The following is a 26,415-nucleotide window of genomic DNA, read 5'->3' on the forward strand; positions in this document are numbered from 1 at the left end:
ATAATGAGATAATACACTTAAATCATTACTAGTCAATCTCGCGCTCTTTAACCCTATTTGATTTTTTGTAAAATGTATCTTCTGTCAAGTGTAAACGTCACGACATAAGCTAGTTAATAATGGGTAATTGATTCCTATTTATCTAATTATTCTAATTACAAATGAGGTTTTAATATGAGAGCTTTTGATTCACACTTTGTTATTATATTTGATGCGGGGGTAATGAGGCAATGTCTAATCATTATGAGTGAATCATTATTTAGGGAATGTACAACAACTCAATTTTTACTTTAAAAATAACTAAGTTTTTAATTTTTATCTTTGTTCATATGACAACTATTAAAAACACGACAACCTTATTACTTCATAGAAGAATATTAGGTAGGTAATAATGGATAAAAGATGCCTTTAAATCTAATTATTCTAATGTTATTAATAGTTAATCATGACTGTTTGCGCAATGTACATGTAGTTCCTATTTAGTTTAAGGATTTGTATACATTAATTCGGTCACATGACAATTATAAAATCACGACAGCGTTTGTTTATTAATGAGTACTAACTCGAAAATAATGGATAAAAGATTACTTTTAATCAAATTATTCTAATTTTATTTGTAGTTTAATTATTATTAGTAGGATTGAGACATTCTTACTATATTACATGTACATAATGAGGTACTAGAATAGATTCTAAGCAATACGAGTCAATCTCGCGCACTCTAACCCTATGTGATTATGTACGCATTTTTTAGTAATGAACCGTATCGATGTAAGACCGGGACTATAAGTAAATCAAGACTGTTTGCGTAATGTACGTGTAGTTCATATTTAGTTTAAGGATCTCTATAATGTCTTTGATTCGGTCACATGACTAATATTAAAATCACAACAGCATTAGTTAATAAACGAGTACTAACTCGGAAATAATGGATAAAAGATTCCTTCTAATCTAATTATTCTAATTTTACGTGTAGTTTAATTATTATTAGTAGGATTTAGACTTTGTTACTATATTACATGGACATGATGAGGTATACAAGAATAGACTCTAACGAATACGAGTCAATCTCGCGCAATACAAACCCTATGTGTTTCTGGACGCAATTTGAAGTAATGTACCGTATCGATGTAAGACCGGGATTATAAGTAAATCAAGATTGTTTGCGCAATGTACATGTATTTCATATTTAGTTTATGGATCTCTATAATGTGTTTAATTCGGTCACATGACAACTATAAACATCACGACAACATTACTTAGGTAACGAGTACTAACTCGAAAATAATGGATAAAAGATTCCTTCTAATCTAATTATTCTAATTATACTTGTAGTTTAATTATTATTAGTAGGATTTAGACAATCTTAATATATTACATGTACCTAATGAGGTACTAGAGTAGACTCTAATCTAAACAAGTCAATCTCGCGCTCTATCACCCTTTTTGATTCGGGACTCATTTTTTAGTAATGAACCGTATCGATGTAAAAGCGGGATTATAAGTAAATAAAGACTGTTTGCGTAATGTACATGTAGTTCATATTTAGTTTAAGGATATCTATAATACCTTTAATTCGGTCACATGACAACTATTAAAATCACGACAACATTAATTACTTAACGAGTACTAACTCTAAAATAATGGATAAAATATTTTTGTTCATCTAATTATTCTAATTTTATTTTTAGTGTAATTATTATTAGTAGGATTTAGACTTTCTAACTATAATAATGAGGTACTAGAATAGACTTTAATTAATATGAGTCAATCTCGCGCTCTCTCACCCTAGGTGATTCTGGACGCATTGTTTAGTAATGCACCTTATGGATTGATCGTAGAGCGGGATTATAAGTTAATCAAGACTGTTTGCGCAATGTACATGTAGTTTATATTTTGTTCAAGGATATGTATAATTTATTTACTTCGGTCATATAAAATCTATAAAAAATCACGATAACATTACTTAATATTCGAGAACTAAGTTGAAAATAATGGTTTAAATATACCCTTTAATCTAATTATTGTGATTTTATTTGTAGTTTATATATTATGAATAGGAGTTAGACCTTCATACTATATTTCTCGATGATATTGAGATACTACACTCTAATTATTACGAGTCTATCTCTCGCTCTCTAACCGGAGGTGATTTTGGACACGTTTTTTTGTACTGAACCTTATCAATGTATTATTAGGGTTATAAGTTAACCATAATTGTTTTGGCATAGTTCATAATTAGTCTAAGGCTTTGTATAATTTACTTAATTCAGACATATGACAAAAATAAAAAAGACAAGAAGATTAGTTACTACACGGGTACTAATGGATAATACATACCATTTAATCTAAGTATTATAATTTCTCATGAATTATAAATATTATACCAATAATATTGACTTTCGCATTTGATTTCAATTGAAATCCACAGTTTGCGCAGTGACCGAGTATTTCTAATTTATGTAAGTCGTTAATTTGAGAATCTGGCTTTACTTAATACTGTGAAATAAATATTTTTTTGTAAATCTAATTGTCGTTGCTTTTATAACCTCGCTTCAGAAAGTACTGTTAAATAAATATTTTTTGAGAAATTTATAACAAGGTTTTTTAAAATTGTTAGCAAACTTCAACCAAATCATTTTAATTTTAAACTTGAATTACAACAAAAATCGTAATGTTTCAGTTCGTGTAAAGATAACACTCCACAAATTAGTTCTAGTTCCCTCCTGTAGACATGTTAAGGTCATTCCATCCATTGTATCACCCTCACACAACATCAATATGAGGATGTCTATAGTACGATTATTGGAAAAGGGCACGGAACTCAGCTTATCAGAATAGCTTACAAAGGTTAATATCTAGTAGGTATTGGCAGGGTATGGTCGCTTATCAAATGTGTAAGTACTTGTCAAATGTGTAAGTTGGGAAAGCAAATCTTATAGATAGATGAAAGATATCAGTGCATATCCTAATTGTAATATAGAGCAAGTAGGTATAGAGAGATATCATACCCCTATTTTATGCATTGTAGACTTGAAATACTAGATGTTAGGGGGTTGTAGAAGTCATTATGGGTATGGATAGGGCTGCTAGGAGTACCCCTAGGCGTACGCGTGGATTAAGTACACCTTATTATAATATGTTAAACCTTATTATAACAATTTTGTTTTAAAAAAAATGTATTAGATCGAAATATGTTAAACCTTATTATAATAATTTTGTTTTAAAATTGTAAAATCAATTATGTCTTACTATACTGTCAAATGTAAATTAAATATGTAGCAATTATTGTTATAAAAGAGGTTTCACCCAACTCAAGAAAAAATATTAACAAAAATAAAGTAATTGTCTAACTAAGTGCACCGAATTTTTTACTTGTTCACCTTTAAAATTTGCAAAGGTTTCCTTAACAGTGACATGAATTAAGGATAATAGTTTTAAAGTACACTACGAAAGTAAATCAGCAGTTGTTATTTGAAATTTTTTTGGAGGTTCTCAATAACCTATGCATATTTGTAATTTAACATTGGTATTTGTAAATTAATATTTATAATTGAATTTATTTGTTTATAGAAAATTTAACCGAAACTTATTGCAAAAATGATTCAAGCAATACAATTAATAGATTTATAATTGAGCTGTTATGTAATAAAATAAAAAGAATACCTGGAATTAATTTATTAAATATTTTCCATCTTTTCATTAACAAAGCCCCTTAAATTTAGTACATGTTACAACAATTTAAGATCCTCAATTAAATGAGTTCGTTGCATGTTCATTAATGTTGGAGGGCATTAAAGAATATGATTTTGTGTACATTATATGTTATGGAATATGATGATTGGAACATTTATTGTAGTAATCAAAGATGTTACTAAATTCGGGGAATAATAATTCCATAAAAGGTGGAGCTAGGGTTTGTTGTGGTGTACATAACTTCTACATCCCTTATATTTATATTTATATGTACCACTTATCTCCATTCTACACCTTCTCACCCATCTTTCCCTTGCATCCAAGCTAAGTGAAAGAAACCTAAACATGCCTCTTCCAAGAGTGGCTTACACGAAGACATGTAACCGAGTTTTCCTTTACTTCCACCCTCCACAAAGCCTAGATTATGAAAATGATATGAATTCCATGTACTTTTTATGCCGAGATGAGACTAATTCCCCAGCCTATGTTTCTCGAAAGACAATATCCGAAATGATCCTCAACCCATAAAAACCACCTCCACAGTTCTTAATGATCAAAATGAGACCGAAGGACTTGAGTGAACCAACCAAACCGGCTCACATTCCTAATTGTGATGACATGTATCCAGTTTCTATTGAGGGAAAGTCGGTGGTGAAGAGGTGTTTGGAGTATCTTCACACCATCCCACATAACTTGTTACATCTGATTGATCCTAGGCCCGTGTTGGATTTAACTACACCTTCCATTCGGCTGTGCTTAGACACAGTTTATCTGTGCATGGGGACTTTCATCGACGCCATCCAAGTTGTTGACGTTCCCATTTTTGAGTGCATGGTCATTATACAAATCTACAAGGCTAAGGAATCGAAAGTTAGGGGGCCTTTTAACATCGTTTCTTTCGATCCGATCACTTCCCAAGTTGGGTTCCACATTTGAACAATGTTCCATTAAACACTAGGATAGTAACTTGAAATGTCCGTGGAGTTTCTAGGAGGTCGTTTATGGAGAATTTCAGATTGATGCACGATACCTTTAAACCATATGTTGTGGTGCTTTTTGAAACGAGGCACCTTGATGAAAATGTGAATGATGTGGTTAACCGTTTACTATGGAGGTTCCTTTTGAGGACCTCTCCGATTAGCTCCTGTTCGGGTGGTGCAGTGGTTCTATATAAAGAGGAGATAATCAAGATGGTGGGGAATCCCTTAGTATCCAGCTGTGCGATACTCGATGTGGTCATTCAGGTACGTTTTGTTAGTGGAAATTATATTGTTACTAACCTACCTTTTTTTAACATTTTTACTCTAATTTTTTTGATCTGTCATGGTTGTAGGGTTGAAAACCAAGCCCCGACACCCTGAGGTGCTTTGCTTGCAAGAGATTCAAGGGAGAGTCCTCAGAGTAACAAGTCAATGATTGTTAGTTCAGTGGGGTCTTAGCCTAATTATCCCCCTTAGAAGACCTTTATCTTATCGGATAGTATTCCTTGTTAAGTGTGTTTAAGTAACATAAGTCTATGTATTATGGAATGTAAGCGTGTTACATATGACTACCTATGTTATGTGTTGTAGTGGAATTTGATCAAGTTGTTCATGTACTGGGACATGTAGTAATACTTATGAGTTTGCCATATATGTGATTGATGATTTAAAATTCAGTATCGAATTTGTGAAATGATTATGCGTATTTTAAGGCAGTAAATACTGAGTAATATACTTTCAAATTATTTAACTAATTGATAAACTTCAAGTGAAGTGACTACTTTACCTATTAAGTCTTGGATAAATAATACTGTTAGAGTATTATTTTTTTCCCCTATATGTATAATTTAGTCAGTACATGGCAAAACTATATCACTTAAGGTCAGTACCTCAGTAGTTAATATAGTTTCTAATTACTTTATAATTTAGTATTAATTGTTGGATGAACTGCTGTAATATAGCGTAGAGTTATGTGGATTGATCATAGATAATTTTCCTTAATTTTGCCTTTACACGTTAATCTAGCCGCGTAATAAAGATATCTACCAGAAGTGTATTTCTCAATTGCAAATATGTAGTTATAACCTTTATGATATTAAGATTTATTAATGAAATAGACGTTAAGGGAATTATATGCTTTTAATGCTTATTGAACTAGAAAACTAGGTCACATCTGAATACTAAAGTGAAATTTTTTGGAATTTAGTAAAAAAAATTAGGAGTTTGAAAATAATCTAAGAAATAGCATTGGGCACGGAAGATTTAAATTGAGTCAGTGTTTTCGAGGAATATTATAAAAACTATCAGCAAAAATTGGGGTTAATATTGAATAAACTTCATTAAGAACGCGTAATTATGTAATGAACTTTAGATAGAGGGAATTATTTATTGCTTGTTTTGTGTAATTGTACTCCTACCTATCTGAATAAATTATTTAGTATTGTTAAGATAATTAAGATTTTCATTACAATATATTACATATTTCCAACCATACTCAACTATGACAGAGTTGTTTCGAGTATAGTGTTGAACCTAATTAAATTATACCTATTATTACAATTTCGGTGTAATAATGTTGAAAATGTCTACATGGAATAGACCTAATAATGAAATAATGACTTTTCAAAAACCCTATGTGTGGATGGATGTATTCACATGTATCACTCGAAATTGAAGTATATTATTCGTCCATAACTAAAATGAAAAGCAGAAGGAAAATTATGCTTAAAACCCTAACCCTAAAGTCCAGTGGTCCAACGGAGGGAGGCTGTAGTATTAGGGAGCTAGGTGCATGTAAATTTTGTTAGGTTTGGCTCCATTTATTGGCGCCAAATTTTTTGCATTTCGCGGGTATAATCTCTTACCCTCTATATGTGAGTCGACTACCTTGTGTGCCCACATCAAGCTCTTTCACAAAAAAAATATTTGCATGGTGTTTCTTTCACAACAATAAATATTTTTAAAAATGAGTCCATCCAATATTGCTATTTCCAATAGGAAAAAACAAAAGCTCAAAAAAACAAACAAAGGATAGGGTATTTAATATAACTGTCACCTTGATTAAACCTCAAATGTCCAATAATTATTCAATCAACAAGCAATTAAACACAAAGTGTAAAGGAATACTTGCCTTTGTTAAGAGTTGTGTTTTAAATAGCAAAGGTGAAGTGCCAATCAAATTAGTTCATGCTGATTCTGCAGCTAAGTCATAGCGAAGGGTACAAAATTGGGGGGTGATGTTGTAGTTATTAAGGAGAATAACAAGGTAACCCCGGTTAGCTTGCCTGAATTATCAAATCTTTCCCTATTACCAAAAGCTTTAAAGATTGCGATTCAATGGATTTTCAATAACCATGGTGGTGCAGATGGTCCGGGAAGTGAGCACCTTATCCCAGAATCATTAGGCTTGTTGTTTAGTGGGTCAGTCACTCCAACTCTTCTTTCCTCTATTCTTAGCTGTGAGGAACATAAGATTAAAATAAATAGTTATAGTGACTATCTTCACCTATTAGTGACACAAGGTCATTTATGTCTAAAAGAGTTTGACATAAAGTCGTTATTGCAAAGTAGCAACTTGTTAGATGGGAGGTCAATTGAGATTACATTGAAATTAGGGAATATGAATGTTGTGGGTGTTGCAAGTTCTTGTGAAGTGGTTAACCCAAAAAAATACATCTTATGGAACTGTAAAAGCATGGGGAGGAATACGTTCTTCCGAGAGTTACGCACTATTTACGAATTGAATACGTCAAAAGTGATCATCTTAACTGAGACAAGAGTTTCAATTCACATGGCGAGATTGATTTGCCACTATATTCACCCGTACGCAGTGTATGGTTCTTCCAGTACGGTGGTGGATGGTGGAGTGGTTGTGCTAGTGCTCCACAAGGACGCCTGCTATAGATTAATAGATAGTTTTAGCAACTCCATGAAGTTTAAATTGCTAAACTAATTACTGTAATTTTGTTTAAAGTAATTGTATGGTTATTTACATATAATCCTAAATGTTTCTATTATTACCATTCAAACCCAAAGTATGAAAAATGTAATTTAGATAAAAAATGTAAATGTTTGTTTCGAGTGATTCAAGTAAGTAAATTCAAAGCCCATTTGATGTTGACAAACTTTAACATAACAATCAATACATCAAACATTGGGCCTCAATGGAGCTCAAAACAAATAATCCAACACTATGGGTAAATATTTGGTGTTTCTAAATGTATGACCTCAATATAATAACTATTGATAAGTTTTGGGCCGAAATTTCAGTTCAACTAACTATTGTACTCTAATCTACACAAGTGCTTCTTTTAGAAGTTAAAGGACTAAATGATAAATAAGAACTTAGCCCAAAATAAAAATTAAATACCTACCCAACCAAACAAAATAGATTTAGTTTAGATATGGAACTGAATTGGGCCAGCCTATAATCGGCCCATTAATAGATTGCATAAATTCCAAAATCATAAAGGATTCCTAACCAACAACACCATGTTCCTTGAAAGGTTTCATTCACATACACCCTTCATGCAGCATTTAAATATGTCGTCATGAACTTGATCCGAGGTTACCAGCTGCATAACATCGGCAAGTATTAGTCATGTTACTATAAATTTGAATACACTAATCACCGATAAGCAGGTGTCGTCCTTACCATTGTGTTATCACAACTAATGGATGGCGAAACCGAATCTCCATGTATTAGAATCATTTGGGATGGCAACGTAGATTTCAATGCAAAACATATGCGGAAAAATACTGGCTCACAGCTTGGGAGCGTAGGAATGAACAACTGCGAAAATAAGATTTTAGGTTGAGTAACAACCTGAATTTATATCAGTTACAAAGCAAAATGGAAAATAACTCACCTCAGAAACAACGACTAACACACGACAACATGGATTGTTCACAAAAGTTATCAATGATGGATGCATCAATTTTCGGAGGTCGTATCCGCCACCACAGAAAGATATAAACTCACCCTTCAAAACACAAGTCAGCCAGTTTCAAAAGTGTGTCAACATTTCTAAATACTCAAAGTTAAGTGATTAAGTATCATTATATCAGTACTGAACATCCACCCAACCTAGTGCAAGTACTTAGTAACAAAGATGTCATCCTTCGAAGGAGTGTCATGGCATCCTTAGAAACACAACTGGGAACACAAGTATTATACAATGACGTTAGTATATTATTATTTAGCATATTACATTGAATTAGTTACATACATTTACCTACACATAGATTCCAGAATACTCTGACCTTGTGAAGCCATGAACCATATGGTGCTGTTTGGATAAGTGTTCGAGGAACCTCACCAATGCCTGAATTTCCAACATCGGTGGAGGTCTCATCTTTGTTTGGAGTAATCTTTGAACTCAAAGCGCCCCGCCGTCTTTTAGGTGCATGACACTCCATATCATCATGGAGCTCAACCTGCCACAAATATAAACCATAAATTTGATCCCCTACAAAATTATGTAAGATAGAGTTTTGTACCTTTGAAGGTCCATCAGTGTCTCTCGCCTACCGTGGATGAGTCTCACCATATGCAACATCCAGAGTCTGCAAATCAGTATAAATATAATTGTTGTACAAACATAAAACCAGTAAGTGTTGCCTTGAATTCATAGCTGTCTCAAAATTCAATGACATACCCCTTTCTTTCCACAATCACCCCTTGCCATTAACATGTCTTCCTTACTTGCAAGTCTAATTTGTTTTATGTTCCAAACCTTCAACCTAGGGAATGCACCCCAGCCCACAGCCTCTTTATCAAGTCGATCTAAATAGAAAATCTGTTTCAACAACATAATAGAAATGTATTATATATTTACGATTATATATTTTGTGAAAATGAACAAGGTTCCTAAAACATACCAGTGCAAATAATGTGCAACCTCCGCAACCACCAGCATGACCTTTGGAATAAAACCTACGCCCAAATGAACGAACACTTACGAACAACTTTGAAAGCACCAACGTACACCAATCGTAATCAGCAGCGTCCATAGCACATGTGAGAGCTGGCACCTGATCAGAGGACAACCTAGGGGACAATGTTGGACAAAGAACCATTTCTAGAGATAGCATTAGGAAAAGTGTCTTGAATTCTTCCTCCTCGTGAGGTTCCCAATGACACTCCAACCTCTCCATTAACTGAGGACCGATACGAATTCCAACAGATTCATACACCCTAGACATTCCATTGGTGGACTTGAACTTGCGTGTTTGACCATATTTAGAGGTGATTTGTCTAACCTTTTCTATCTGCACCTTATTCAAGGTTTTATAGCTTGGAATAACCTTTGATCCATTCGGTATGCCTAGAACCCAATGCACTTGATTTCTAAATAACCTTAAAAACCTACCATCAGGCGTAATAACCATTTTATGATACGGATCAATTCGGGTCATTAACCAATAACACAACTGCCTTGGGAGGTGCATATCTACGGACAAATACAACAACCCACCAAAACCCATTTCGTACACCCATTGTCTACGACGGGAGTCAAATGTTTGACAAATTCTACTAAAGCTCTCAACTTGACAATTTAGATTAGGAGGCTGAAACATTGGACAACAAGATGCAATCATGATAAAATAATACAAACAACAATGCCATATTCAGAAGCAAATAATTAACCATCATTTGTGTTTTACCGTCGACCGCACACGAAAATACTCCTTCAAGACTTCCCCTTTAGATTTAACTTGCCCCCCCATACTTAATTTGTCGTCCTGCCAAGTTAATAAATGTATAACTAATTATGAATAATGGAAACGGTTGTTAATGATCTGTGTTTCAATGTAATCAACATTGTACCTTGAACACTGCTGGGTTACTACAATTAAGGTCTTCCATCCCGCAGCCAAGAATTAGGCTGTTTCTTCAAACCATTGAAGCCAAAATAGCAAACCGTATGGTTTAATCATACAGCTTTAAATAATCAGAATAATAGGCATAGCTGTAAACCAATTGTACATAGTAGAGATTGTAACCGAATTGTACACAGTAGAATCTAATCAACAAATACAAAAGCTTATATCGTTCTTATATCGTTCTTATACCGTTCTTTTCAACCAATTGTACACAATGCGTGCTTATATCGTTCTTGTCAACACATACAAAAGCTTAATTAAAAGCTACATGTGGCGATGAATTGTTCTAATTACTATAATTAACGCTACATGTGGCGACGAATTCAAGGTGGCAATTAAAGCTACATGTGGCGATGAATTCAATTTTAGCATCAAAACCATCAAAACCTCAATGACGAACATACCATATATAACAAGCAAATCAACCAATCAGAATTGTAACAATTATTCACCACAACATTGCATTGCAAATGTAAAGTTGTACTTACAGTGATTCCACCTAGGTAGCTTATTTTGTCATTCGATATTGAAGTGTTGCGATCCCAATTGCAATTTGAATGCGAAATTTAATTAACTTCCTTCAGAAGAACCCAAATGCATGAAACGACAGCTTAATTGGTCGTGTACAATCAAAATTGGAAAGTTTTAATTTTGATATCGTCGGAGAAGATGAAGATAAGTCAAAATGCAAATGGTGGAATTTCAGATTGGGAAAGTGAATTACACAAACGGCAGGACTTCACGTTACTGGTTTGACTAAGTTCACCGTTAGTCCACAATTTTCCGTATACAACTACCGTGTGAGACCCATCCACGTATATTTACACATATCCCCCAACCCGTGTCAAGTATTTACATAAAATGCCACCTGATGTGAATAATAAGTCGATCAGGATAATTGTCTTGTATTTCCTCGTTTTATCAATAATATCTTTCATTCGATACCACCAAAATATACAACTTGTTGGCTATTGTGGCAAACTTGATATCAATCAACCTTTGTTATGGAAAACTATGGACCATTAGCTTGTATCATTTTGAAGGATCATCATACACTTTATAAGATCATTTAGGTATTTACACTTATCTTACCCTTTAAAGGATCATTATACACTTTATAAGGTCAAAGCATTGGCGATTTAAATCTTAAATTTTTTGTTTTCAAATTGGAACAATGGATCGAAAAGTACTTTTAGTTGATGAGTTACTATCATTTTCACTAAATAACCCATTTGCTAGTGAATAATGGATCGGAAAATTCCCTAGTGAATGGTATTATTCCATTTTTCCATTTTCCATGTAAAATTATTGTTATAAAAAAACCAATTACAATGTACATGGTGAATAGTTGAATACTCATAAGTCATAACGAATCAATCTCTAACCTCACGCACACAACCACCCAGTCCCACAACCCGCAAAAACACCATTTGCTAATCTAATTCCACCACCCACCCCTGCCAACAAACGACCAGCAACAACAACCCAATACCACAGCTCGCCGCTCACCAAATCACTCACCATGCCCAACCACCTACCACGGCAGAAAAATACCCATTAATAATCATTTGATAACATAGACAAATTCATACAGATATAAGTAATTTACAACAAAATACCCAAAATTAAAATTTAATTTACAAGAGAAATGAAAAGAGACCTAGATTAAAAAAGTTGGAATGTCTTGGCCTCTTGGTATTCCACAATTAACAAAAAGTTTTAAGATTTGACTCCTAACAATTAATAATATTGATTAACTGTATATACGTAGTATAAAATTATATTAATTCAATGGTGACATATAATTATTTCAATCAAAAGCAATGTACTTTTGAGCATGAATATTAACCGTACTTTAAGATTGGAGAATTTGGCTTATCTATACTAATATGTTAAAAGGCGTTCCTAAAAACGTCTCAACGCCACGTGGACCCCTCACTACGCCATGTCACTCACTCAACTCCTTATTATGCCACGTCATCCATTCAATTCTTCAATATGCCACATCATCCGCACTACTAACAATACTTAGGGATGACAATCTAGTCCAGATCCGACCCTACTCTGCCCCGATCCGAGGTAAAATATCCGCTCTGAGTCCGAGAAAAAAGTAATCCAAGTTCGATTCCGTTAAAATAATCCGACTCCAAGTCGGAGGAGGGTCGGAGTCGGATCCTACAAAAAAATCCGAGAAAAAAATCCGACTCCGACAAAGGTCCGACTTTAACGGATTATTCGACTCTGAATCCAATAGATAGTGGATTTTTGTGTGGGTCATGGTGGCATTCGGTGTGGGTTGTAAAGGCCGAAATAGCCCAACATCTCAAAGTATTGAATAATGAAAAAAAAACTCGGAGTCGGGTCGGATCGGAGTCGGAGGTCGGATATTGAAGTCGGATTTAACCTCCGATTTCATGTCGGGTCGGAGTCAGATTTAGCATAATCCGCTTCGAGTCCGACCCGTTGCCATCCCTAACAATACTTCATGTTGCCTCAAATATATTGGAAAAAAAATGTATGGATGACAAGGTTCAAACACTTGACCTCTTTGAAGAAACGTTATTGTTTAACCATCTAGGCTAATAATAATTTATGCTTTAATGTTGCACACTAAATGATATTATACTTTACAAGTATTGAAAATACATACTACAACTACATACACACTATTAAATGCTCTTAAGAATTAGTAGTTGTACAACTACAGAAGTGGTATCCTGGGGCAACGTCAATAAGAAGCCGTACTATTTTTGCTATCTAATACTTTTGTTTATTTAATTTATTTCTTCTTAAATGTAGTTAATGTATTGTTTCTAAAAAAAATGTAGTTAATGTATGACATGAATTAAATGCTCTTAAAAATTAGCAGTTTTACAACTATAAAAGTAGTATCCTGAGGCAACGTCAATAAAAAGCCATACCATCTTTGCTATATTTTTATTTTTTTATTTCTTTTTAAAGGGAAAGGGAAGATGATTAGTTACAAATTTACAATAAGGCAAAAATAAAAGTATAAGGGGATGAATTTTGGAAATTGTACAATAATTAATTAAGTGGTTGAAAAGTTAGATTTAATTTCAATTTTGAATTCAAAAGGATTTTCATTTCAATTTAAAATGAAAATATTAAGGTTCCACAAAAAAAAAATGCCTAATTAACCAATCACAAAGGAGTGTGCAAGTTCCTTTTGTACACTGGGTGTAAATGTAGTGTCTCCCAAATCCCAACTAATGCTAGTAACTAATATTACTCGGGCTCTAATTAATATGCACCAAAGAAAAAAAAAAATTAAGTCAGCCTCTACAGAAAATTTAATACGTACCATAAGTTCTTGAATTATGGTGGTCCTCAAGGACAACAAATATAACTCAAACAGTCTGATATGTATCGACAATTATTTAAAAGTGCTACAAGTTTTACGTAAATTATTACTCTCCGTTCTCACATTATTGTCCTCCTAAGCTCAAGCATGAATTTTTAGGGAGGAATTGAAATTGCAAATCATCACCTTTGTTCATTCAAATAAGATTTATGCCGTTGCTAGGTTAGGAGATATTATTCAAAAGTGAATATACTATCTCCGTTACATATTATTTGCAACGATTAGACATTTTTTCTCTCTACTTTATGTCAAATCGCTGCAAATAATATGTAACAGAGGTAGTATAATGATAATTGTTGAAGAAACATCTCACAGCTCCTACATGAGGTTTAATTTATATATATAGATAAATAAATATATATATATATATATATATATATATATATATATATATATATATATATATATATATATATATATATATATATATATATATATATATATACATATACATATACATATACATATACATATACATATACATATACATATACATATACATATACATATACATATATACATACATATATATATATACATACATATATATATATACATACATATATATATGTATGTATGTATGTATGTATGTATATATTTAATTAATACTATGTATAGCATGTTAAGTTAGGAGAAATCACTCAATAGTGAATGATTGATTATTGTAGACACCCATTTGTGTCTCCCCAAAAACCAAACCCGGTGATGAGTACCTTTCACGTCGAATCATAATCGAATGAAGCGAAAGTGTGGAAAGTCTAGTGTTGCGGAAATTTTTAATTTCTTTTCTCTTCTCTCTGTTTTTGAAAACTTATTTTAAGAAAACAGCCAATCCAGTTTGGTTGGTCCATGATATGGGTCCAATAGTAGTGTAGTTGGATGGGGGCTTGACAAGAGCTTTCCAACGATATATTATAAGCCCAATTCCGATGAATATTGAGGAAGTTATGGCCAAATTACTAAACTGGGCCCGGTTTGAGCTTTATATGCGGCCCAATGATCTAGGGGAGGGCCTAATATGATTTATCATTCCTAATGCAATTAGGAATGGTTTTAGTCTTCTAGATTCTTCTAGAAGGTTCTTTTCATTCCTAATTCAATTAGCATTGATAAATTGACTTTTGTTGACTTTTCAGAGTTTTAATTAAAATCAAAGAGCATTTTTGAGGGAAAGATACGATTTTATCCTCCTGTACGGCAAAATTTATCTGATTTTAGAAAACGTGTCAAAAGCAAGATTAGCGCCTAACGCCAGACATTGGCGCCTGGCTTGAACCCTCCACAAAAATGACGGAAAGCGCACATGACGGAAATATTCCCTAGTCAGAAAGCGCACATGAATACGATCTGAACAAAGTAGAGGCCTATTATTGGGGCAGGTTCAATCTCTTTTAGATTGGATTTGTACCTTCATCCCCGAACCCTTATTTGGTTCAAGACCTTATGGAGTTGACGATCTCTTGGATCGTTAAGGGGTGTAACCTTCACCCTGTGAACGGTTTACAAGTTCCTAAAACTTGTTGGCGACTCTTTTGCTCTATCTTCTTTCCCTTTTGGACGCCACCGTACTTAAGTGTATGACCACAGTGGGTTCAAGCAAGGGGATTAACGCTTGGAATATTCTCTACAATTATAAATGCAATGTTACTTCCTCCGTTCCTAAATTACATTCCTACTTTTAGCATTTAGGGGCCGTTTGGTTGGGGGGTAATAATCAAAGGGAAAGGGAATGAATATTTCTCATTCCCTTTGTAGTTGTTTGTTTGTCACTTCTTTCATTCCCATTACCCATTTTTATTTTTGAGTTTACCCAATTTGATTCCCCACCCCCCTAGCCTTTTCCATTCCCTTTTCCATGGCCATCACCTTCACTCTCTCTCCTCAAACCTAGAAAACCAGAACCACCGGCAACAACCACTAAAGGCCACCGGCAGCGACCATTAAAGGCCACCGGCTCTGGCAGGAACTCCGATTAGCCTCCTTCAGACCAAACCCTCCGCCAATTTCACTTTCCCGACCACCACTACCACTCCCTACATGCACACGTTTTCGCCGAACACCATGAATCGCTGCCCTCCTCTCTACTTGAAAAGCCCCCATTGTGAAACCGCCAGGGGAATCGCTGCCCCTTCCCCTCGAAAAGCCCTCGTAAAACCGTCAGGGAAGGGGTTTCTAGGTTTTTCGCGGGTGGTGAATTTTTTCAGGGGAGAGGGAAGGCTTTTCGGGGAGAGAAGATGGGCGGCGAAGGGTGGGGGATGTTCGGCGAGAGGTGGCGAGTGAGGTTGGGTGGTGGGTTGGCCGGAAAAGGTTTCAAAGTGAATGAAAAGGTTGTTTCTATGGTGGTGGTATGGTGGTTCGATTGGTGGCTTGTTTCTTTCTGTTTTTTGTTAAACAAACAATATTGTACATGGAATGGTTATTCATTCTATTCTCTTTCTTTCCCTTTGTTCATTCCATTCCGTTTACCCCGTTCAAACCAAACGGTCCCTTATTCTTTACATAATAGAAAGAATTAGGAATGAAATTTAGGAATAGAGGGAGTAATGTTTGATACAAAGTATAATTATAATTTTCATTGATAAGTCCAATGTGGGCTCAAATTGAGTATTCATATATGACAAGTAACTGAAATGATAGGCAACAATTGTCACTAATAAATGATATAAGATATAACCGACCCAAGCCCACGTTGTACTTGCCTTAAATGAAGACCATAATTTGAAAATGACTTTCAATAGAAACGTGAGCGATTTGAACAAACTATACTTGTTCTGTTTTATAGACACATTTCTTACTTTCTTATATTACGTTTATCAAAGCATAAATTCACTATAAATGTCTCTAATTATTGCTAATAGGTCAAAATTATCACAAAATTAACATGGGCATTAATGGCTCGGTCATTAGTAATTACATAAAATTATTAAAATAGCAACTTTACCTTAAATCAGCAACTAGCACAATACAAGTTTAGGATATAGCTAGCAACTTTACCTTAAATCAACAACAACACAAGTTTAGAATATTGCTAATAGTTTGACTATATCAATTCTTAAATGAAGGAAAAAAAGCAACATTATCTAGAGTCGTGATACAACGTTTTATGAGTAAAGCTATATCCTAAACTTGTGTTAGTTGTTTTTGTTTTTTTCTTTTTTTTTTGAAAAACTTGTGTTAGTTGTTGATTTAAGGTAAAGTTGCTATTTAAATAATTTGATGTAATGAACTAATGACTAGTGACTGATCCATCAGTGGCCATGCTAATTTTGTAATAAAAGTTTTTGAATCAGATTTTCACTTTGATTAAGCTAAGTTTTAACTTTTAAATATAATATAAGAAAAAAATCTAAAATTTATTAATGAGATTCAAAGGTGTCCATTGATTGGAAAGGGAAGACAAGACACCATACAGAAACTTATATATTTGCTGCGAAGTTCCTATCAAGTAGAAGATTTTTTTGAAAGACATCACGTACAATATTAGTTAAATAGATTATAATTCTGGAGTCCAATAAATAACTCAAGATAATCTAAGCTCACGCCAGACACAAATTTACTTCAAGCTTTAATATTAGTAGAAATAATAGGAGTTTTTTTTTTTTTTTTTTTTTTTTTTTTTTTTATTTTTTTTTTACCACGCGTAAAAAACCCAATCATTCAATTAACCATATCGATCATGGGGCCGCTTTTAAAAGAACAAAGTAATCCCTATAACATTGACAGAATCTCTGCAATACTGATCGAATAAATTCTTTTAACACTAATTGAGTAACCCTATAACAATGACAAAATAATTCATATAACACTGATCGATTGAGTAACCCTTATAAAACAAACGAAGTAACCCTTATGATGATTGGCCACACACAACGTGTGACCAACCTATAAGAATTTGTGATTATTTTTTTTTTATCATCTCTCTCTCTTTTTTTTTTTAGTTTTATCTAACCACCTTTAAAAAAAAGTCAAAATATTAGATTTTAATAATGTTGTAACATTTCTTTATGTTCTAACTTTAGAAACTTTGACTATAATTTTACATTAATTTATTAGATAATATATAATCATACGTAATTGTATTAGATGCATTAAATGTGTATATATTAAAATTAGAAAGTTAATTTTATTTTTTGGTGTTCCACCCGGTTCACCTTTTGGGCTAATTCAGATTTGTGGATCAGTTTTGAGTGGTAATGTTTCAGTCCCCTCCCAATTGTTGTTGTGGGGGATCGAACGTGAGTCCTCTCTACCAAGTGTAGTCCCAATCACCACAACACAAACAACCAATTGGTAAATTAAAAAGTTAATAACTTTTATTAATTCAATTCCATGTGTCATACCCAAAAAATAGGTAGATCATTCCCTAATAAAATAACTAAATTTTAATATTTAACTCATTTAGATTTAGATGTTCTTGTTTAATCACTTTAATGTATGTATTGGCATACAAGTCATTTTTCTTTAATACAAATCAAAGTAGTCTTGTTTAATGTATGTATTGGCGTACAAGTCATTTTTTTCCGTATTATGCATAAATAGCAACAAGATTTTCTCAACATCATATCCATTAACCAAATACAACAACCAAAATGCCAACAATTCAAGAAATTGAAAGTGAGTTTCAACAACTTCAACTTTCCCTACCAATTGATTATTGGATGGGTATATTTCCCATTAACCTTTACCAAGGCTTTTGGTGCCCACTTCTTGAGCCCACAATCTCATTGCAAACCCATTTTGAGGCCCATGATACCGATATCATTTTAGCTAGCTTACCCAAAACGGGTACCACTTGGTTAAAATCTCTCCTTTATGCTATTATAAATCGGAAGAGATTTTCGGACATTGATCAACATCCACTTCGGAGTCAAAACGCCCACGAACTTGTTCTTCAGTTAGAGGCTAAAGTTTATAAAAATATTAAAGGGAGTCAACCCGATCTTACCAAATTACCCTCGCCTCGACTCTTTGCCACCCATATACCATATTTATCACTGCCAAAATCAATGAAAATCTCCGACTCCAAAATTATCTATGTATGTCGAAATCCTTTAGATACTTTTGTTTCATCATGGCATTTTTACCGCCAACTTAAGGTAAATATGGGTCTAAAGCATTTTTACAGTCAGTTGAAGGTAAATATGGGTTTTAAGCATCTTTTCCGTCAACTAAAGGTGATTTTAGGTTTTTTCTATTTTTACCGCCAGTTTAAGGTAAATATGATAGAGGAGGATTTTAGTATGTTTTGTGAGGGGAAATTCCCATATGGCCCTTATGAAGATCATGTACTTGGGTATTGGAAGGAAAGCATACAAAATCCAAACAAGGTGTTGTTCATGGAATATGAAGGGCTAAAGGAGGATCCGAAAGCCTATGTGAAGAAATTGGCGGAGTTTGTGGGTTACCCGTTTTCGAAAGAGGAGGAAAACAAAGGTATCATAGATGAAATAATCAAACTTTGTAGCCTTGAAAGTTTGAAGGAAATGGAAGTAAATAAGAGTGGTAATTTTTATGGCTTTTTTGAGAACAAAGCTTTGTTTAGAAAAGGTGAAGTTGGAGATTGGACTAATTATTTGAGCCCTTCAATAGTTAAGAGTTTTGATCAAAACATCCAAGAGAAATTTAAGGACTCTGGCTTTTCTTTTACACACTATCATCCCCTTACTGAGGCTCCTAAGTAAGCAGGATGAAGGATTTATTCATTAAATTGTAAAGTTTCCATTATAGATTGTTTATAGTGCTAATTGGTTATTAGTTAATTGAATTAATTTGTTTAGCTCTCCTATTTCAACAATAAAACACATGTATATAATTTTTTTTTTTTTTTTTTACCATTTTATATTATTTAATTTGCAACGGTTTGACATAAAATGTGAGTAGAAAATGTCTAAACGTTACAAATAATATGAAACGGAGGTAGTAAGTTAATTTATCTTTTCTAATGATTTATTTATCAAATAATATATTAGTATTATGTAATATAATACTCTCTCCAATCACTTATGTCGTTATTTCCATTTAAATCTTTTTATGAGATGAAAAAAGTAAAAGGGAGAAGAATGAACAAATAGGATAGGACATTGAAATGAGTTTATTTATTTATCTTATATAGAATTTGATTTCTCAACTGGCTTTGCTTTCTTAATGAACAATGAGACATTGATCTATTAATCTATTACACTGTACGTAAATCATACTCCATTCTTTTCTAAAAAATATCTTTTGATTTTGTATAGTCTTTAAAACTTAGGTTTGACCAATATATTGATTTCTAAATAAATATTTTTAAGAATTTCATATTATAATTTTTTTTGAGGGAAGACTTTCATGAAACTACACATTCAATGAATATGTGTGTATGGTGTATCTCATATAATTATGTGTAGTGACATTTGACATTTAAAATGATGTGTACATATATCATATATGATACATGATACATCCTTTATTTCTTGTTTTGGTCTTGAATGTTGTCCCTTTGACATTCAAAATGATGTGTACATATATGATACATGATACATCCTTTATTTCTTGTTTTAATCTCGAATGTTGTAAATATTTTAATACACATTTTTTAGTGTCAATATTTTCAATTATGCATTACCAAAAATATATTAAAAAGTAGATATTTAATATGATTCCACATTATTATTTTTAACTTATATTTACCATAGATTATTCATGGTTAAAGTTTTTCTCTACTCAAATTAAAGATTCCTAATGAGATACGGAGTAATACAGTGTATAAAAAAATGGAAGGAATTAGGCATTAAACGTTAGATCATGCCATGTGGGTTTTGATTAGCTCAAAGATGACCTGGCGTCAAAGGCTAGAAATAGACATGAAATGCTAAGCCAGCTACATACACTGTAGCTATTAATTACTCCTATTATACTCCCTCCGTCTCAAAAAGAACGACCCATTTGGCCAAAACTTTATCCCAAAAAGAATGACCCATTTGCATTAAAACACCACCAATTTGCAACATTATTTGTGCAAAATTAGCTTCCCCATATAAAATTTTCATTTTCCATGTTATTTTATTACTTTCTCTCTCTATTTTTTGACAAACCCCATGTAAATTTATCTTTCTAATATACTTTTACTTCTTTTTACTTAACTTCCTTAATACCCACGTAATCAACCCAAATGGGTCGTTCTTTTTGGGACGGAGGGAGTATGTTTTAGCTTAATTAATCCTTAAGAAAACTGTGTTTTGTCTTCAAAAAAATTCATGCAATCATCTTAGGTGTTGTTTGATTTGTTAAATTAGAATGTATTATTAAGGAATCTCAACGAAAGAGGTATGACTTTTAAACCCATACTAATTTAGATCGGATTTATTTGATTTGTATATTAAATTGATCAATGAAATGTAATCTTATTAGAATTCGTAATTTCAAGGTTAATAAGTTTAAATGATGATTAGAATTCGAGTGAAGCAAGAAAACGTTCCGAGGTGCCCCTAATTACAAATCATTAGCACCTATATTTATATATATATTATATAACCATACGGAATACTTTGTAACTAATACATAAAACTAATAAACAACAATATTTGACACTTTAATTTTCCACTATTTCATCAAGTGTCGCGTCATGTAAATAACTAAACACTATTGTGTCTCTCTAACTCAAACCCGATAATGTGTCATACTACGTATCCGATTGAGATTTTAGCACAGTCCATTTTTATCTTGATCCATTCGTTTCAGGCCCAAACATTTTATTAACCTTTTCCTTATTTTAATCCTAAGCCTAATCCATTTAATTCTAGCCCAAATGCTAATCCAAGCCCTATTGGAATAATCTTGACTTTGAAAACGAATGAAATCGGCCACTAAATAGTTCAAATTTCATTAGAAACTGGATAATAACCTAATTAGCAAGGATCTTTCTATAAGTTTCTTGATTGTCAGACCACGACAAAACTGTAAGACATCAAGAATGTAGAGTATGTGCATGATTGCACTCTTGGCTGTTAATATATTGGATTAATTTGCTTATATTTTTTACAATTTACTTTTTTCTTTTTAGGCAATATATATAACTTTAATTACCTTGGTAATCAATAGCCTAATTATTTATAAAAAATAAGTTTAATAATGTATATTGGAAAAGATATCAGAGTATAGAAACATCTATTAAGGAAAGGTTAAATCCAAATAAGGTGTTTTGACTCTGGGGTGGTTTTTGTAAAAAAAAAAAAAAAAAAAAAAAAAAAAACTCTGCGGTGGTAAAATATAGTTTTTCCAGTTTTCTTTACACAATTAAAATTTTAATTCTTATCCATTTTCTATTTATAATTTCATCGCTGTCATCTTTATTTTATTGTTCGAAAGGTTGAGCCATATTATTGCCTTAAAATAGAGTTGAGTACCAAATTATGAAAGTGGAAGTATGGAAACCACGATCATTTTTTTTTTTTTTTTTTTTTTTTTTTTTTGGGACGAAGTGGAAACCACGTTTGATAAATATGGTTGTTCCATAAATTTGTTATCCTTCCAACAAAACCCCTTAGCTACCTTTCTATATATAAATGTGGTTGTTCCAACTCATGCAAGTTTACATAACTAAACATATACAACAAGTATATACACAACAAATTAACAAAATGAGTCAAGTGACAAGCTGTCTTATTAATAAGGTGGTGTTCGTAGCCATGGCAATGCTTCTCATGGGCTTAGTCGCCGTCTCAGCCACCCGTCCTTTAGTGGCTGACGAAACACCAGCACCCGGTACTCATAGAAAACTTGCTTTACTTTTCCTGCACTTCCATGATAATTTTGTTGCTCCAGGGGGACATTAAGTTTATATCTAAACCAACACCAAATTCATAATATAATTCTTATTATTCAGATATCGTCAATCAAGGATCATTTGATGTAGCTGTAATTCTAGAAATATAGTATTCATTCTCTTTTCATTTGCCTCCAATAATTGATTTTTAATGTTTATTCATCTTATATCTCATATTTATATATATATTTTTTTATTGAGGAAATCTATTATGTTAACTTTATTTGATGATGTACAATTAAAGCATAGGAGAATTTCAATCGATTTATTTATCGTTATAAATAAATATTTATAAATCAACCCGTACTTCATCACATACACATGTCTGATACGAACAACCTCCTAGCTCGAGTGTTGTTTATAGTGTAGAAAGTCGGCCACAAGGGCATGACATAAACTATACTTAATCTTGTTTGTGCAAAATGTTGCACTCGTGATTGGTTGTAATTGATAAAGTAAAAAACATATTCCTATACCTCAACCATCAGCTTAAACTTTTAGTTGTGTTGGTTCCTTAACATGGTATCAGAGCTAGTGTGACACAAAAGTCACATGTTCAAGTCCCATTCACCTCTCTTTTTGCATTCACATTTCAAGCCCAAAGGTCTCTCATGTAAGGGTGCGTGATAGAGTATAAAACATATTCAATAGATAAAAGAATAACCAAGTTCAAACACTAAAGAGACTATTAAAATCTATTGAACGCCATTTAAATGGAGCCGAGAACACAACTTGAAGGAACTTCTGTATTGAAAACCTGAGAAAAATACAAAGAGAGCTTTTGGAGTAATTATTCTGAATGAATTTATTACAATGGGTATTTTTCCCATTAACTTTTACCAAGGCTTTTGGTGCCCAATTCTTGAGCCCACAATCTCATTGCAAACCCATTTCGAGGCCCATGATAGCGATATCATTTTAGCTAGCTTACCCAAAACGAGTACCACTTGGTTAAAATCTCTCCTTTATGCTATTGTAAATCGAAAGAGATTTTCGGACAGTGATCAACACCCACTTCGGGATCAAAATGCCCAGGAACTTGTTCTTCAGTTAGAGGCCAAAGTTTATAAAAATATTCAAGGGAGTCAACCTGATCTTACCAAATTACCCTCGCCTCGACGTACTCTTTCCAACCCATTTACCGTATTCATCACTACCAAAATCAATGAAAATCTCCAACTTCAAAATTATTTATGTATGTCGAAATCTTTTGGATACTTTCGTTTCATCAAGACATTTTTACCGCCAACTTAAGGTAAATATGGGCTTAAAGCATTTTTACAGTCAGTTAAAGGTAAATATGGGTTTTAATTAGGGATGGTAATCTAGTCTAGATCCGACCCAACTTCGCCCCGATCCAAGGTAAAATAGCCGCTCCGAGTCTGAGAAAAAAGTAATCCAAGTTCGACTCCGTTAAAATAACCCGACTCAAAGTCGGAGGAGGGTCGGAGTCGGATCCTACAAGAAATCCGACTCCGACAAATGTCCGACTTTAACGGATTATCCGACTCCAATAGATAGTGGATTTTTGTGTAGTGATGGTGGCATTGGGTGTGGGTTGTAAAGGCCCAAATAGCTCACCATCTCAAAGTATATTGAATAATGAAAAAAAAAACTCAGAGTCAGTCGGATCGAAGTCGGAGTCAGAGGTCGGATATTGAAGTCGGAGTCGGATGTCGGAGTCGGATTTAACCTCCGACTTCTTGTCGGGTCGGAGTCGGATTTAGCATAATCCGGTTGCCATCCCTAGTTTTAAGCATCTTTTCCGTCAGCTAAAGGTGATTTTAGGTTTTTTCTATTTTTACCGCCAGTTTAAGGTAAATATGATAGAGGAAGATTTTAGTATGTTTTGTGAGGGAAAATTCCCATATGGCCCTTATGAAGATCATGTACTTTCTATTTTTGAAGACGATGAAGATCATGTACTTGGGTATTGGAAGGAAAGCATACAAAATCCAAACAAGGTGTTGTTCATGGAATATGACGGGAGAAAGGAGGATCCGAAAGCCAATGTGAAAAAGTTGGCGGAGTTCGTGGGTTATCCGTTTTGTAAAGAGGAGGAAAACAATGGTATCATAGATGATATAATCAAACTTTGTAGCCTTGAAAGTTTGAAGGAAATGGAAGTCAATAAGAGTGGTAATTTTTATGGGTTTTTTGAGAACAAAGCTTTGTTTAGAAAAGGGAAGGTAGGAGATTGGACTAAGGGCCTGTTCACATTTACTTAATTTCAGTTCAGTTCCAATGAGTTCAGTTCAGCTCCTAATTTTCCTCTCTTATAAAAGATTTATTTCAGTTCAGTTCAGCTCATTTTAGTAAATGTGAACAGACCCTAATTATTTGAGCCCTACAATTGTTAAGAGTCCCCTTAGTAAGCAGGATGAAGGATTTATTCATTAAACACTACAAGAAAAATCACTTTTCGTAGCGATTATTTCGTAGCGATTGCTCATTCGCTACAATATGCAAGTATGTTTGTGAAATAATTAAGGATGTCGTACCATTTTTACAATCGTCATGGTTTTCCCATATAAAATCGATACGGAAAGCATAATAATACATATCCACACTATTTTTACACATTTATATAATTTTGAGAAATCGTATCATTTACAATCGCCACTAAATCCTAAAAATCGATACGAAAAGCCTTTTCAACACTAGATATATAAATATTGTTTGACAAAGAATACATAAAATATGTCATAGCTTATTGGTGAAACATTTAATATAAGAGTTTGAGGTTGCATGTTCGAATCTTGTAAAGATCATACGCATGTTTTTTTTTTTTTTTGAAGAAAATGAGTTGAACATTTATAGCGATTGTAATCGCTACAATAATCACCACGATTGGATGTAGTTTTTTGTATCGATTATTGAGGCCAACCCCAGTGATATTGAAAACCACTACTAAAGGCTAAGGCAACGGGGGATATTGTATCGAGAGACCATTCGTTGGGAAAGCTTTTTGTTGCAATTACAATCGATACTAAACGATTATTGAGGCCAACCCCAGCGATATTGAAAACCACTACTAAAGGCTAAGGCAACAGGGGATATTGTATCGAGAGACCATTCGTTGGGAAAGCTTTTTGTTGCAATTACAATCGATACTAAAGGTTAAAATAATCGCTACGAAAAGGTTATTTTCTTGTAGTGAAATTGTAAAGTTTCCATTTTTTAGATTGTTTATACTTTATAGTGCTAATAATTGGTTATTAATTATTTGAATTAATTTGTTTAGCTCTCCTACTTCAACAATAAATCACATGTACATAAGGATTTTTTACTTTGATTTTTATTTTCTTAATGGTTTATATATAATATTTTTGTTATTACCACTTTAATTTATGAGACGAACAAAGTAAAAGTGGGAAAAATGAACGAAAAAGATAGGAAGGAGTATGTTGGGCTATATATATATATATATATAGTAGCGTGTTATGTAATTAAGCCTTAATTGGGCTTTAGGTTACTTTAGATTGTACTATATATACTGTGTTAATATGCAAAACAAAGTAAGGAAATACATTTATATAAATCTTGACATGGTATCGGAGCCCTAGCAGCCTAGCAAACCCTTACCGTCTTGATTTTTTTTCTTCACGAATTGCTTCCTGAACATCACCAGTGTGTGTGTTCTAAGCACAATTCATGCAAATGCCACG

The 26,415-nt window shown here is 33.2% G+C and overlaps 2 pseudogenes; both read left to right on the forward strand.

Annotated features, from left to right (window-relative positions):
• Positions 1-18,524: 18,524 nt before the first annotated feature.
• Positions 18,525-19,913, forward strand: LOC145555684 (cytosolic sulfotransferase 5 pseudogene; annotated as a pseudogene).
• A 3,647-nt stretch (positions 19,914-23,560) lies between these two features.
• On the forward strand, positions 23,561-25,147 carry LOC145642638 (cytosolic sulfotransferase 5 pseudogene; annotated as a pseudogene).
• Positions 25,148-26,415: the final 1,268 nt, after the last annotated feature.

This window comes from Chenopodium album, chromosome 8, assembly GCF_948465745.1.
Source record: "Chenopodium album chromosome 8, dcCheAlbu1.1, whole genome shotgun sequence".
In the NCBI taxonomy this organism is placed as follows: domain Eukaryota; kingdom Viridiplantae; phylum Streptophyta; class Magnoliopsida; order Caryophyllales; family Amaranthaceae; genus Chenopodium; species Chenopodium album.